The sequence below is a fragment of the Macaca mulatta genome, chromosome 7 (assembly GCF_049350105.2).
Source record: "Macaca mulatta isolate MMU2019108-1 chromosome 7, T2T-MMU8v2.0, whole genome shotgun sequence".
In the NCBI taxonomy this organism is placed as follows: domain Eukaryota; kingdom Metazoa; phylum Chordata; class Mammalia; order Primates; family Cercopithecidae; genus Macaca; species Macaca mulatta.
In genome coordinates, this window is record NC_133412.1 from 163152002 (window position 1) to 163169000 (window position 16999).

The window sequence follows — 16999 nt, forward strand, 5'->3', positions numbered from 1 at the left end:
GTAAGGAGGGAGACTTGCCCTACCAGTGTTAAGATTTTATGAGGACAGTGAGAAACTGGTGCAGAGACAGATTAAATGACCAATGAAACAGGATAGAAAACACAGGAGCAGAGGCAGCAAAGCAGAACAGCAGAGAAAAGAGGGCACATTCAGTAAACAGAGGGGAAAATACTGATTGTCCATATGGAAAAGGTGACACTGGGTTCTCACACACGCCATACTCATGAATCAATTCTAGAAGAATTACAGATTTAATATTCAAGAGCCAAACCTTAAATTTTATGAAGAAAATATAGGTAATAGGTCTCTGACTTTGGGGGTAATGAAGGGTTTCTTAAACAGGACACAAGCCCTCTAACTATGACAAAGATTCATAAATTTAACCAAACTAAATTTTACTTATGTCTCAAAAGACACTTGAAGAAAGTGAAAAGACAAGCCACAAGCTGGGAGAAGATATTTGTTAACTAGACCGAATATTTGTACTGAGAACATATATAAAGAACACATTCACATAAACAGAAAATGCAATCGAAAAATGGGTCAAAACCGTGAACAGGTATGTCACAGAGAAGACTAGTAAACGTGAAGAGATAAGAGAGAGAACTCATCACTAATCAGGGTAACACAAATCAAGCCGACAATGAGATATTAAACCCACTCAACGGGGAAAGATTAAGAAGTCTGGCGGTCGGGTGGGCGCGGTGGCTCACGCCTGTAATCCCAGCACTTTGGGAGGCTGAGGTGGGCGGAACACGAGGTCAGGAGATCGAGACCATCCTGGCTAACACAGTGAAACCTCATCTCTACTAAAAATACAAAAAATTAGCCAGGCGTGGTGGCGGGCGCCTGTAGTCCCAGCTACCCGGGAGGCTGAGGCAGGAGAATGGCGTGAACCCAGGAGGCGGAGCTTGCAGTGAACCGACATCGAGCCACTGCACTCCAGCCTGGGCGACAGAGCGAGACTCCGTCTCAAAGAAAGAAAGAAAGAAAAAAAAAATAAGTCTGGCAAGAGTTGGAGAGGATGCCCATCAACAGAATATACTGTTGGTGGGAATGTAAATTGATATGAATTATTGAAAATATCATTTGGCATTATGACATTCCAGCACTATGTAAGTAAACATTTGTGTACCTTACAACCTAGCAATTCCATTCCTAAGTACATATCCAGAGAAGCATTTGCACATGGGCACTAAGAGTTATGATACAAACGTGTTCATACAGTATTAATAAGAAGAGAAAAAGGAAACAAAATTGGAGAAAAGAAAACTAAATGCCCATCAACCAAAGAATAGACAAACTGTGGTAAATCCATACAGTGGAATGCTATACTATTTTATTTTTTTAGAGACAGGATTTTACTCTGTCACCCAGGCTAGAGAGCAGTGAGTGGCACAAGCATAGCTCACTGCAGCCTCAAACTCCTGCAGCCTCGAACTCCTGCAGCCTTGAATTCCTGGGCCCAAGTGATCCTCCCACCTCAGCCTCCCCATTAGCTAGGGCTATAGGTATGTGCCACCACACCTGGATAATTTTTATTTTGTATTTTTTATAGAGACGGGGTCTTGCTTACTGCTCGGAGAGTCTTGAACTCCTGGCCTCGACAGGTCCTCCCACCTTGGCCTCTCAAGGTGCTAGTATTATAGGCGTGAACCACTGTGCCCAGCCGCTAAACAGATTTTAAATGAGTGAATTATACATAAAACAAGGATAAATATTAGAAACACTATTGAGTGAAAAAAAGCAAGTCACAAAGACTATATACATTTGACATTGTTTTTTACGAAGTTTAAAAACAAGGAAGATTAAACATTAGAGAAACATATAGGAAAAATATGTATATGTGCTTTTTTTTTTTTTTTTTTTGAGACGGAGTCTTGTTCTGTCACCTAGGCTGGAGTGCCGTGGCATGATCTTGGCTCACTGCAACCTCCACCTCCAGGGTTCAAGCAGTTCTCCTGTCTCAGCCTCCTGAGTAGCTGGGACGACAGGCGCACATCACCACGCCCAGCTAAATTTTTCTATTTTTAGTAGAGACAGGGTTTCACTGTGTTAGCCAGATGGTCTCGATCTCCTGACCTTGTGATCCGCCCACCTCGGCCTCCCAAAGTACTGAGATTATAGGCGTGAGCCACCACGCCCAACCACGTGTGTGTATTTTTAAAGCATGGGAATAATCAACACTTCAGGATACTGGTTCCTATGGAAAAATGCAGGAAGATAGGATGGAGGAGTGCACCGGTATATGTGAGTTAATGGTAATATTGTAGTTCTTGAGTTGAACGCACTAATTTTATTGTTAAACACACTAACTTAAATAAAGCAGTCGTGCATGGAAAAATTATATTTAAAAAATTAACTACACACATTTACAAATTTACATCTAGTTACAATTTGATTCATAGTATTGCACCATAGTTTTAATTTATGCAAACTTAATATGCCATTTTGGAATAATTTACCATAACATTTAACTTATTTATACAACCTGTTGGAAAGACTAGCATGTAAATACGGTTGAAAATAAGGAAGGAAAACAGTATACATTATTTCCATAAAGCTAATTTAAGCAAGTATGATAAACAGTTCCTTCAGTACTAAGAAACTAAAACGATGTCATCACCAAAAAGCTAAAAGCACTGAAACCTATGTTTCTGTGAAACCTAAGGAAATCTAGAAATGCACACCAACTTTATAAAAATAAAGAATAACATTATTATTCTATAATCCATCATAGTGGAAAACACCTTGTGCCAGGGCCAAGAATTCTGGGTCCTAATCCTATTCCATGCCCACATTCACCCCCACCAAGGTGTGAGACCTTGCATTGGTCATTTAACTTCGCATGTGTAAAATAAGGGACTGTACCATATGCTCTTTGAGGCTCTTTTTATGGTGAAAATCTATGTATGACCCTATAAGAAACCAGTCTTACGAAGAATTAGCAAAATCATGATGTGATTTTCTTTTTCTCGTTTTTGTGTTGCTGTTTTTTTTTTTCTTTTTGAGACAGGGTCTCGCTCTGTTGAACAGGCTGGAATGCAGTGGCACAATCTCAGCTCACTGCAACCTCCATCTGCCAGGTTCAAGCGATTCTCCTGCCTCACCCTCCTAAGTAGCTGGGACTACAGGCCGGCGCCACCACGTGTGGCTAATTTTTGTATTTTTGGTAGAGACAGGGTCTCGCCATGTTGACCAGGCTAGTCTTGAACTGCTGACGTCAAGTCATCCACCCACCTCGCCTCCCAAAGCGCTGGGATTACAGGTGTGAGCCACTGTGCCTGGCCTCTTTTCCGCCCTGCCCTGCCCCGCCCTGCCCCGCCTCGCCTGGCCTCGCATTGCCTCTCTTTCTTTCTTTTTTAGGAGGGCAAAGTATCACTCTGTCATCCAGGCTGAGGTGCAGTGGTACAATCATAGCTCATTGAAACCTCCAACTTCTGGGCTCAGAGGATCCTCCTGCTTCAGTCTTCTGAGTAGCTGGGACTTCAGGGGTGTGCCACAATGCCCAGCAAATTTTTTTTTCATTTTCTGTAGTGACGGGGTCCTGCTATGTTGCCCAGGATGGTCTTGAACTCCTGGCCTCAAGCGATCCTCCCACCTCGGCCTCCCAAAGAGCTGGGATTCCAGGAGTGAGCCACCACGCTTGGCCTGCAATTTTCTTATATAAATATCATCATATGCAATTTACTACTCAAATGCCTTTGGATGATGATAATGTCCACAAGCTCTATGGAGAGAATGAAATATTAATACAGCACTGCCATCAGAATAGGTAAAATGAAAAAGTTGTGTTACACAGAGAGAGTTGCCAAGTGGTAGACAAATTTGCTTTTTGGTAGGTCAGACTTGTTTTATGGCCTTTTTATAGCCTTTTCATGCAACTATACTGAGGCTAAAAAATCATAATTTAAGCAGTAAACATTGAATTCTATAATGTAAAAGAACTTGAAAATAATGTAAATCTCAGAGAAATATTCAAACTGGCTAATTTAGAAAAAGAAAGATGAGCAAGTGTTCAAAGATAATGTGAGTATTGCAATAGGCAGAAAATCACAAGGGAGACCCCATTTGTATGCTCAAGTAACACTACACACATGCTCTCCAAAATTCTAGACTTTGGACATGCCAAAGAGTCCCACACTTTTTTCTTTTTTTCACGTTCTCTCTAAAACCTCTGGGAAAATATCCAGTTATACATCAAAAGATAATCCCTCCCCCACAAAAAATGAGGACAGGCCACAAGTGGGTGAAAATTTCTGTGACTCACACATAAGAAAGAATTAGTACCCAGAATATATAAAGAGCCCCTATAAATCATTTAAAAACAGACTACCCAATATTTTTTATGTGGGCCAATCACATAAATAGGAAATGGACATTGAACAGGAAACCCAAAGGGCTAGGAGACATGATGAACTTTGTAAGTAATTAGAAAAATTAAAAATCACAGTGAGATGCCATTTCACACCCATCAAATTGGCAAAAACTAGAGTTCAGTAACAAGTGCTGATGGGTATATAGATAGAAAGGAATTCTGGTGATACTGTGAACTGGCCCAACCACTTGGGAAACAAGTCAACTGCTGATATGAATACGCTAAAGACCCTGCCACTCCACTCTACAGGGTAAACCTGCTTAATGTGGGCTGCATTTTAGCAAACCAATCCCTCCAATAGAACTACGTCACTAAGAAAGCTGAAATTTCTATTACTCTCTTACACTTGGAGTCGATATTTTAATTGATATTGGAGGGGAAAAGAAGGTGCTGGTTATTGTGCCCCCTGGTGCCCCAACAGAATACTATACAGCAGGGAGAATAAATGAAAGATACATGGATTAATGTGGATAATTCCTAAGAATAAAATAAGAGAAAAAGCAATATGCATTTATATAAGGTATAAAAATAAGCAAAACAATACTCTGTATTATTTAAGATATATAAATCTATGTCATAAAATATAAAGACATACACGAATGATTTAAAAAAAAAAATCAGGACAGTGATGATCTCTAGGGCAATCAGGCAGGGCTACCCAGGGGGCTTTAACCATGGCTAGAATGGAATATTTTGTTTCGTAACCGGGGAGGAACATAAATGGACAAATTTTCTGACTTGAATATTCATTTCATATATGCATCATATACACTTACATACCACACATACATCTGTGAGAAAATAAGCAGCACAGCTGAAAAAGCCACGAGGGCTACCTAGAATGTCTTGCCCTGTCACATTCAGGCTTTGTCAGCTGTTTTCCAGAACCTTCCAGAACACAGCCAGTTGGAAGAAGGATTGGCCATACCTGGAGATAGATACTAAATGTGGTACTGACTTCTACAGTTTTATTTTAAATAGGAGGAAAATCTATCAAACCACCGAATCAGGGAGAGTTAGAAAGAACAAAGCAAAACAAACATCCAGGGAGTGGAATTACTATCAGCAAATCACAGAAAGACTTCTAGAGCTTACCTTTGCCATCATGAAACCTAAATTATTGCTTTTTTTTCTTTTTTAATAACAAAGTCTTTTTGTTAATTATCTCTGAAGGAAGATTCAATAACTGCTCTTGGTAATGCATTTCAACATCTTATAAATCACTGGAAAGTTTAATTCGGTGGAAATTTTAAGTCAGTATATTACGGCTACATATGGTATGAAGACACGCGGAAAGGAAATAGTCTACATTATTTCCTGATCCTCTAGTGTAAATCAGACACTCTGATCATAACCATTGTAACAGAAGATCTGTGTTGCCTCATTTAAAAGAATACGTTTGTAAACTTTCAGATATTTTATTAAACTGTTAATTTTTTTAAAAACTTTCCTTATTCTTCCCAGAAGAGAGGTATTCAAATGATAAACACTTCTTGGTCTGATGCTTAAGTAGGCCTCAAAATCATTTTTTTATGTCTTGTATCGCCAGTGGAGAGAAACAAATGATGACTATGTTAACATTACATATCACTGCCATTTAGATTAGATATTTGGCCCTTATGATCATTTTACTGCTTGTAACCTAAGTATAAATAAGATGGTACAAAAGATAGGTGCTCACTAATTGAAATAATAGACATAATCTAGGGAAGTTGCTCTAAAATGAAAGACTATCACAATTTCTTCTGCATTCATATGTAAAATGGCCCAAGTGGATTCATCAGTTTCTTGGGCCCGGCACGTACCAAGAAAGTATCTGTTGAACTGAATTTAACTGATAATGGGAAAGAAACATGAAAAGCAGGTGAGGGCTCCAAGCCAGGATACAGCAACCCACTAGCATGACTTTGTACACTGGGAATGCCAGAAAATCTACACATCTTGAGAAGTCTAAGGTCTTTCTTTGACTCTTCATTTCCCTGTAAGGTACAGCGACATAAATATATAATACAATATAAATACACAACATGGTGTGAGATATGATATGACATGATGGAATGTGACACAATACGGAATATAATATGGGTTGAGTTATCCCTAATCCAGAATCTGAAATCTGAAAGCTCCAAAATCTGAAACTTTTTGATATTATACATGGTATTCAAATACAATGCTCACTGGAATGCATAAGATTTCAAATTTTCAGATTGGGCATGCTCAACCAGTAAGTATAATGCAAATATTACAAAATCTAAAAAAAAATCCCAAATCCAAAACACTTCTGGTCCCATGCATTTCAGGGAAGGGCTACTCACCCTGTAATATAAAAGAAAGAAGGTAGCACCCAGGACTAATGCAGCATCTTGCCCTGCCTACCTCTCAAATTTCGCTCAGACCTTGCTGCCTCTTGTTCGCTGCAATCCAGCCACTGTGGTTTTCTCTTAGTTTCTCAGTCCCTCTAGGCTTACACCCATCTCAGACCCTTTGCAACTGCTCTTCCTCCTTCTGCATGGCTCTTCGTCATTTAGGTCTCAGTTCAAATGTCAGCCCTCAAAAATGTCTTCCCTAGCTTCCCAATTTTAAGCAACCCCTTCCCCATTCACTCATTTTCTGTATTTATTTTGTTTTATTTTTCTTATAGTGTTTTACCTCTATCTGAAATTAACTTGCTTGTTTACTCAGTTATTATCTGTAAACTCCCTGACAGCAGGGACTTTGTTTGCTGTGTTGGTGGCTCCATTCTCAGCATCTAGAATGGCCCCTGGTATATAGAAGGTGCTCCAATAACCACTTTCTAGTAGATTAATAAAAATATGCCAGCCCAATTTAAAATCCTTAATCTCCAAGGCCTCCAAGAATATAACAAATGTGTTTCCTATTTTATCTAATTCATATTGGGTTTACTTAAAATAGTGGGGGAGGGCAGAGGAAAATAGAATACTTAGAATTAGATCATTAATACTTAAGATTAGATATTAGAGAGTTGATACCACTCAGAACACCACTGAACTAAAGGCTGTTATTTAATTTACGTATTTTAATCATACCGATCTGAGCCATTCAAGACTAAAAATAAATCATTTCGCTATTTTTACTCTAGGCGCAAATTTAATTATATTCTGTTACTAAAGCTATCACATTATTTTCTATCCAAATTACCTTGTACTTTTCTAGCAATGATATTAGCTATCTCAATACGTCACAGGTATTCTTGTAGTATAAGAGATAGCAAGAGGTGAAACACAATGTGAACATATTACTGAATAAAATGTGATTCCTTCTCTCAGCCAGAAAAAGGAGACGCAACACATTAGGTCAGTCATTAGGAGTAAAAAGCCCCAAGAACAATGCTGCATCTGCGTTACACATGAATCTGGCTCCCCTACATGTCTACCAGAATTTGAATAACTGTGTTTTACTGAATACACATTTAAAGCAGAAAGCTACCCCTTACAAAACAAATTCAAGAAGCGTTCAAACACAATTTTGCTGGCAGAGTTTCAGAATCTAACTATAGTGAGATATTTTGTCTCAGATTTAAACCTCCTCATTTTTCAAGCTAACCTGTTGTAACTAATAGGTTTTAAAATAATGGACAACCACAGAACTACAAAAAAAATTCCACTTTCATAAGGCCAAAGATCATTCTGTCTGACACTGTTTCATTTTGAAAACTTCATGCATTTGAAAAAAAATTACATACTCCTGGAAGAAATGGTCATTTTCCATGAAAGAAAATGTTACTGGGATACAGCTTTAGCACGAAAGTGAAATATACACTGTTAAGCAAAGGCTGTTTTGCTATTTGGCGAATAGAGAACTTGTTTCCTTATAATGGGTAAAAGAGAAGGGGAGGGGCAATTCTGGGTAGTTGCAAACGAAGAACACAAGAATGCAAAGTTTTAAAAACACATTTGAGAAAATATTAGCACTTTAAATCAATGTTAATTTTGGACTACGTTCAAGAAACTACAAGAGATAAAACAGAACTATGGTATCAGGGCTTGTGAATAACCACAATTTATTATCTACCTTTAAGATCACTTCTTAGAAGTGCAGAACTTTGAAATGCATTAAAACTTTGGTTCGAGAAGCACCTCGAGCCACATCTATCATATGTATACAATGGAACAAAAACTCAGGGACTAATGTGGCAAAAGGCATGGCATCAGATGGATTCCCTTTTTTTTCAATATTTATACACATATTTTATTACTTCTCTTCCTCTAGAGAACTCTAACACAAACATATCTGTTATTATTATTATTATTACTATTATACTTTAAGTTCTAGGTATATGTGCACAACCTGCAGGTTTGTTACACAGGTATACACGTACCATGTTGGTTTGCTGCATCCATCAACTTGTCACTTACATTAGGTATTTCTCCTAATGCTATCCCTCTCTCAGTACCCCACCGCCTGACCAGCCCTGGTGTATGATGTTCCCCACCCTGTGTCCATGTGTTCTCATTGTTCAACTCCCACATGTGAGTGAGGACATGCAATGTTTGGTTTTCTGTCCTTGTGATAGTTTGCTGAGAATGGTGGTTTCCAGCTTCATCCATGTCCCTGCAAAGGACATGAACTCATCCTTTTTTACGGTTGCATAGTATTCCATGGTGTATATGTGCCACATTTTCTTAATCCAGTCTATCACTGATGGACATTTGGGTTGGTTCTCAGTCTTTGCTATTGTGAATAGTGCTGCAATAAACATATGTGTGCATGTGTCTTTATCATAGAATGATTTATAATCCTTTGGGTATATGCCCAGTAATGGGATTGCTGGGTCAAATGGTATTTCTAGTTCTAGATTCTTAAGGAATCGCCATACTGTCTTCCACAATGGTTGAACTAATTTACACTCCCACCAACAGTGTAAAAGCATTCCTATTTCTCCACATCCTCTCCAGCATCTGTTGTTTCCTGACTTTTTAATGATGGCCATTCTAACTGGTGTGAGATGGTATCTCATGGTGGTTTTGATTTGCATTTTTCTGACGACCAGTGATGATGAGCATTTTTGCATATGTCTATTGGCTGCATAAATGTCTTCTTTTGAGAATTGTCTGTTCATATCCTTTGCCCACTTTTTGATGGGGTCTTTTCTTGTAAATTTGTTTAAGTTCTTTGTAGATTCTGGATATCAGCCCTTTGTCAGATGGGTAGATTGCAAAAATTTTCTCCCAGATGGGATCCTTTGTTGGGGGTGGTCCCCTAGACCACCCCTCAAGTTTTGAGATTTGTTACTTTTTTCTATGCCCTTTGGTCAAAGTCACAAGTCAGCTCTGATTCGGGGGGTGGAGAAATAAATTCTTCCTCCTGATGGGAAGGGAGCCAAGCCACTTTACACAGGTGCATGAACAGGGATGGAAGGAGCTATGACCATCTCTGCAAACAATCTACTACTGTATCCTATGAATACATGTGGTCCCTTTCTAGTGAAATGGGTCTCTGAATAATAAGGCTTGGAGGATTCACAGGAGATCTCTTAAGTCAATGAAGTCAATATATGAGATATTTACTATAGTTACCATAAAAATTCCTCTCTTTACCCAAGCACATGAAGCATGAAGACTTGTACTTTCTAGGTATACAGCAATGTTCCAGATGTTAGGGAGAGATCTAGACCCAGCCCTAACCACCACTAAGAGAGAAACAGATCACACAGACGAAGAGTTGTATAGCAATGCCAGTCAGATGGCACGTGCTTAGTGCAAAATGACAGGTATAGAGCCTATTGTCACAAGCATTGAAAAGAAGGGATATTCACTGAGGAATGAGCTGATCAAAACACATCTTTCAGGAGAAGACCCAGTCTCATGCTAAGGAAGGGACAGGGCTCACGGAGCAGGGAAAAGGGGAGAGGCCATCTCAGAAGAGTTATCATGTACAAAAGGGGATATAGAAAATGGGCGCAATGTATTTAGGTAACTAGTTCATCTGGAGAGAAGTAACAGGAAAAAGAGCCTAGAAGAGGAGGAGTCAGAGAGTAGCCAGCCTTGAAGACTGAGTTATGGAGATTGGCCTTTAGCGTGTCCATTTAGGTGGGAGGCCTAGACACTAAGGATGAGAAGAGGGCTGACAGCAGAAAGACACTGAATGAGGGAAGGGACTTGGTAATTGAATGGATTTAGAGCAAAGATGGAAAAGGAAAAAATCAATGACTGCAAGAATGAAACAGAAAATCATGATATCACTGACAGAAACAGAAAGAACAACAAGGGATCAGGATGATGACTTTCACTTTAAATACGGTGAACTCAAGGTGACAACAAGCAATGTGAAACATTTTCAGCTATTTAAAGTGTGGGACTTTGGGAACATTATCTAACCTCTCCAAGCTCAGTTTTCTTATCTGTAAAATAGAAATAGTAATAATACTGTACATCTCATAAGGTTATCATGAGGATTACATGAAATACTGACAATGCCTGGCACTCATTAGAGCACTAAAAAAAATTTTAAAAAAAAAGGTAACTTTCTCCATCATCATCATCCAGTTTATCATTTGACAAATAGCCCAATAACTCTTTTCTGTCACATCAATTCATGACTACCTGATATATCTGTTAATCAGGCTTGGTTTTGTTTCAATACAACTGAGATAATTTAAAACATCCCATTCTAATGGCAGTCCTTGTAAATTTCCTACAGCATTTGGGTTTGGGTGATTTATAGCCAGAAAATGGCTTCAATTCTATGACAAATTCATTACTGCAACTCATTGAAACTAGTATGTCAGCTGACCCATCTAAATTAGAAGTGAACATCTGATGTCTACAGTTTTTCCTAAGAAACATAACCTAGTAGGTTTTACATTGAAAAATTGAAAACAGAAAATTGTGTGTGATTTCATGATAATTTGCAACATGCTAAAAATGCCTTTGAGATGAAAGATTTTGTTTTGCTTTGTTTGGGGAATATGAAAATAAGATTAAAGAGTATAACATTTTATGGTAATGTTGTAGCCAGGAGGGGAACATTAGCACTGGGAAAATTGAGAGAAGGAAAATTCCAAGTCAGTTTGAGAATTTAACATTATTAGTATACTGGACAGTGAAACACATATTTATCATGTACATAGTAGGTGCTTAATGAACTTTTGTGAAATAATGTTAAATGAAATTAATGAAACCAAATTATTTTGTCTTTTCTTCTCTATTTCTTACCATTAGATCACTGTATATTAATTATAATATTCTTTTTTTTTTTTTTTTTTTTTTTTTGAGACGGAGTCATGCTCTGTCGCCCAGGCTGGAGTGCAGTGGCCGGATCTCAGCTCACTGCAAGCTCCGCCTCCCGGGTTCACGCCATTCTCCTGCCTCAGCCTCCCAAGTAGCTGGGACTACAGGCGCCCGTCACTTCGCCCGGCTAGTTTTTTTTGTAGTTTTTAGTAGAGACGGGGTTTCACCGTGTTAGCCAGGATGGTCTCGATCTCCTGACCTCGTGATCCGCCCGTCTCGGCCTCCCAAAGTGCTGGGATTACAGGCTTGAGCCACCGCGCCGGGCCAATTATAATATTCTTTAAACAGTGAGTAAACAAAAGGTTTAGAAAGAGAGAATCAAGGTACTTTAAAGCTAGAAGTCCTTCAGAAGTAGAAACTGAAGTCCAGGGAGGTTAACAGACATCAGTTTCCCATGACAGACACCTACATCAGTTTCCCACGACTATGATATTCAAACTCGGAAGAACTGACCAACAGCCCCTGCACATCCCACCATCCCATGACGGAGCAGAAAGAGTTACAGAGAAACTCAAGCCGGTCAGTTCTGTGATTTGTTTGAAGGTCTAACAAAAGGTTGAGATGAGCAGATGGCTTCTGAGAAATGTGGACTTCAATTATTTAAGCCATAAATGTTTCCTATTATGATGATGTTTAAACAGTTCATGACAGTCTAAAATACAGATGTTTTTGGCCATTAACACCATCACATTTTACAGTATTGCAGTATGAGGTTTTTGATATTTTTATCAAAAGATTGTCTGACCAAATTGCCAGAAATCAGGCATTTTATAAAAAGAATGTACAATTCAGCTAAAGTGTTTTCATATATCCCCAACCTTAGGGCTATGAAAAGGGTTATGGCCATAGATTATATAGCTCTATTTTTTACTATGAAAATTTATGTGCTGTCTAGATCTTTATTCTATTGAAATTGTACCGGAAAGGCCCTTAAATAAAATGGTTCCTTCAAAATCTACAGACTGTAGTAGATCTGATTGATAAAGAGATTCAAAATCCCTTTTTAAGGGTACCCCTGTGGGCAGAGAGAAAAAGGCAAGGCAAAGATCCTCCTTTACATGGTGGCTGTATCTATTTGTGTTTCCAACATGGAGTCAGACTGTCTGGTCCAAGCCGAATTCCAGCAGTTAATGGGATCTTAGCAAAGTCACTCAGCTGCTTTGTACCTGTTGTCTCATCAGTAAAATGGGAATAATCACAGTAGCCATCTCATGGGGTCGTTGTGAGGATCAAATGAGTTAATGCAACTAAGGCATTTAGAACAGGGCTTGGCACACAGTGAGCGCTAGGTATCAGTTAGCTATTTTTATCACTCCCTTACATCTACTTACTCACTGGAATAGCCCCCCAGCTGGGCAGGATGTGATACCACTGTCATCTCTCAATTATTCATAGTGAAGAGGAGGGGTGGAACTTTCAAGGTTAATACCTATTTGGCTGTTGTCAAATATTCCTGAAGTCAAAAACCTTTTATGTTCTCCCACTTTCCCTAGGGTTAAGTCTAGACACCATAGTAACAACATGAATAAGTAGTGAGAGCTAGTTACGGGCCAGGCACAGTGTTTTTATGGGCATTCGCTCACTTAATCCTCCAAACAATTCTGGTGTAGGTTCTCTTTTTTTTTTTTTTTTTTTTTTTGAGACGGAGTCTTGCTCTGTCGCCGAGACTGGAGTGCAGTGGCCGGATCTCGGCTCACTGCAAGCTCCGCCTCCCGGGTTTACGCCATTCTCCTGCCTCAGCCTCCCGAGTAGCTGGGACTACAGGCACCCGCCACCTCGCCCGGCTATTTTTTTGTATTTTTTACTAGAGACGGGGTTTCACCGGGTTAGCCAGGATGGTCTCGATCTCCTGACCTCGTGATCCGCCCGTCTCGGCCTCCCAAAGTGCTGGGATTACAGGCTTGAGCCACCGCGCCCGGCCTGGTGTAGGTTCTCTTAATACCTGCAGTTTATACATGAAGCAACTAAGGCACAGAGAAGTTAAGCAACTTGCCCTGGAAATCCAAACTCCAAAATGCTCCAAAATCTGAAACTTTCTGAGCACAAATATTACACCACAAGTGGAAAATTCCACACATAAGTATTTAAGACAAACTTTTTATGCACAAAATTATGAAAAATACTATATAGAATTACCTTCAGGCTTTGTGTATAAGGTATATATGAAACATAAATGAATTTTGTGTTTAGACTTGGGTCCCATTCTTATCTCATTATGCATTTGCAAATATTCCAAAATCTGAAAAAATAAAAAATCTGAAACATTTCTGCTCCCAAGCACTTTGGATAAGGGATACTCAACCTTTAGCTAGTTCCCCTCACCTTACCTCAATCCATCTTATCAAATGTATTGTTCTGTATAGGTATACAATGGAGATCAATTGTGAAGTATCTAGGATACTCAACTACTAGTGGGAAAGAGAGGGCTGGGAGGATTCCCTCAGCAGCAGGTTTATTCTAGACTGGCTGGGCAGGAAGGGCCAACGTGTGAATGGCAATGAATTCCAGGGGTCAAAGGAGATCACTGAACTCAGGCTAGATCTAAGCTGGCACCAAAATCCCAGGGGAGCCAAGACAATAGGCAAAACAACAGACTCTTCTGGGCAATGGTAAAACCTGGATCCAGTCGGTGCTCCAGATGACACATTTAGTGTAGAGCAAGAGCCAGCCCAGAGCTAGGGAGAAGACACAGTCCCGGCCTTTAAGACAGGCAGCTAGAGAAAGGGAGCTGATGTTTGAGATGAGCCCTCATGCTAATCAGAAAAATGCATGCTGGGCTGGACAAACATTGTGGGGTTAAAGAGAAGGCTGAGGCCAGGCGCGGTGGCTCAAGCCTGTAATCCCAGCACTTTGGGAGGCCAAGAGGGGCGGATCACGAGGTCAGGAGATCGAGACTATCCTGGCTAACATGGTGAAACCCTGTCTCTACTAAAAAATACAAAAAACTAGCTGGGTGAGGTGGCGGGCATCTGTAGTCCCAGCTACTCGGGAGGCTGAGGCAGGAGAATGGCCTAAACCCGGGAGGGGGAGCTTGCAGTGAGCTGAGATCCCGTCACTGCACTCCAGCCTGGGGGACAGAGCGAGACTCCGTCCCCCCCCCCCAAAAAAGAGAAGGCTGAGTTGGGAAAGTGGTCCCTAGACTCAGCCCAATTAGAGGCTATTCTTGCCACATTTTAATCCATTCTCCACACTACACTAGGAGAGATCATGTCAACTATAAGTCTGATTGCGTCGGTTGGGCATGACTCACACCTGTAATCCCAGCACTTTGGGAGGCCGAGGTGGGCGGATCACCTGTGGTGAGGAGTTTGAGACCAGCCTGGCCAACATGGCAAAACTCCGTCTCTACTGAAAATACAAAAAATTAGCTGGGCATGGTGGCACGCGCCTGTAATCCCAGCTACTTGGGAGGCTGAGGCAGGAGAATCACTTGAAGCTGGGGGGCGGAAGTTGCAGTGAGCCGAGATGGCGCCATTGCACTCCAGCCTGGGTGACAGGGCAAGGCTCCGTCTTTAAAAAAAAAAAAAAAAAAAAAAAAAGTCTGATCACCTCACTTTCCTACGTAAAACATTTTGATGGCTTCCTGGTATCCTCAGGATAAAGTCTGAACTTGACAAATCTTACAAGACTCTCCTCATCTGGCACTGCCTATCGCTCTAGTCTCATCACTCTGCATTCATCCTTCTGATTGCACCCACCCACTGAAAAAAAAATAGGTGTATTTGATAGTAGGCTAACTATGCGTAACAACTCTCAGTTATACTCTCCCACTGACCTCTGCAGATGCATTCTGTCTAGAATATGCCTTCCCTCCTTGCCTGGCTAAGGCAAAGTCAGGCAAATGGAGACCATCCTCCAGGTCTCACGCTGGCTATCACTTCTCTGATGTCAGCCTTGGTGCCCCCTCCCCAGTCTGCACTAAGCCTTCTTCTTGTCCATAGTACTCTGTAGTCATCTTTCAGGATTAACCATCTTGGATTCTAACCACCTATATTCTCAACTAGACTCCAAGCTCCTAAAGGGCAAAGCAATGTCTATCTTGTTCATTTTCATATAATCCCAGTATCTGCAATGCAGAAGATTCTAACAAATATGTGTTTCCAAAACAAAGAAAGATATAAGCCTGAGAATAAAAAAGCACGGGGAAAGATCTCTCTTACAGTGATTCGGGGACAAAGAGAAGGCAGGAGTACATGTTGGCCACATTAAGTGTGAGGTGAAGGCCACACATACAATCAGGGGTTGAGAGGATCTAAAATGTCTAGTGACCAGGTGCAGTGGCTCATGCCTGTAATCCCAGCACTTTGGGAGGCCGAGGCGGGCAGATCACTTGAGGCCAGGAGTTCGAGACCAGCCTGGCCAACATGATGAAACCCTGTTTCTACTAAAAATACAAAAATTTGCTGGGCGTGGTGGTGGGCGCCTGTAATCCCAGCTACTCGGGAGGTTGTAGCAGAATAGCTTGAACTGGGAGGCGGAGACTGCAGTGAGCTGAGATTGTGTCACTGCACTCCAGCCTGGGCAACAGAGTGAGAATCTGTCTCACATACATACATACAAAAAATGTCTAGAGAAGGTCTAAGTTTCATCACTGAATGTTTAGTTACAAAAAAATGGGTGTCTTGGGGTACTCATGTCACTTGGAGTGTTGCCAGCTGCACTTGGAAGACAGGTGAGTCGGACGGGTTTTTATCTTGTGGGGAGAAGCAGGAAGAATGGCAGAGGAGGGAGAACAAAAAGATTCAGAAAAGTTAAGCTACTTCTATTTCTTTAGAATTAACATGAGCCTAATGATTGGAGGACACGGTAAAAAAAAAAAAAAACAGAGCTAAATAAAGAGAAGTGGAGACAATGTAGTATAACATTAGGATGTACAAAGTACAAACTATAAAGCCTATTTTGTTTTAATAATTAACAAAGGTGCACCTAGTACACACACTATGGATCAGGCTTGGGGGAAAAAGACAAATGAATCCAAGACTACTCATTTTGTGAGAGCTTAAAGCAAACAACTTTTAGCAGTATTTTGAAGCAAGCTAGTAAAATAAATAGAAGTGAAGTCCAAGGGATTTAAACATGAAAATTTGGGGGAAAAAGAACTTCGCAAAGCAAAACAGACAAAATACAAGGCTAACCAAACAAAGGCTAAATCAAATAAATAGGCATTGCCGTGTGCCCTGGAGAACTGCCAAGGAGAGTAAATTTCAACAAAGAATGCTTCTGCCACCAGTTAGGAAAACTTCAATTCCAGAAAGGCTGAAGGAATGCTTCAGGCACTGCCGAGTGACAAGGGGGGTTTGGGGGTGGAGAGGCAGCAGGTCAGATGTTATTTCAGACTATGTAGACAAACACGAGAACCTTCCTCAAGACA

At 40.4% G+C, this 16999-nt stretch overlaps 1 protein-coding gene across 7 annotated transcripts in view; it reads right to left on the reverse strand.

Annotated features, from left to right (window-relative positions):
- Window positions 1-16999, reverse strand: part of EFCAB11 (EF-hand calcium binding domain 11) — a 168036-nt gene that overhangs the window by 106413 nt on the left and 44624 nt on the right. The gene's annotated exons all lie outside the window — the stretch shown is intronic.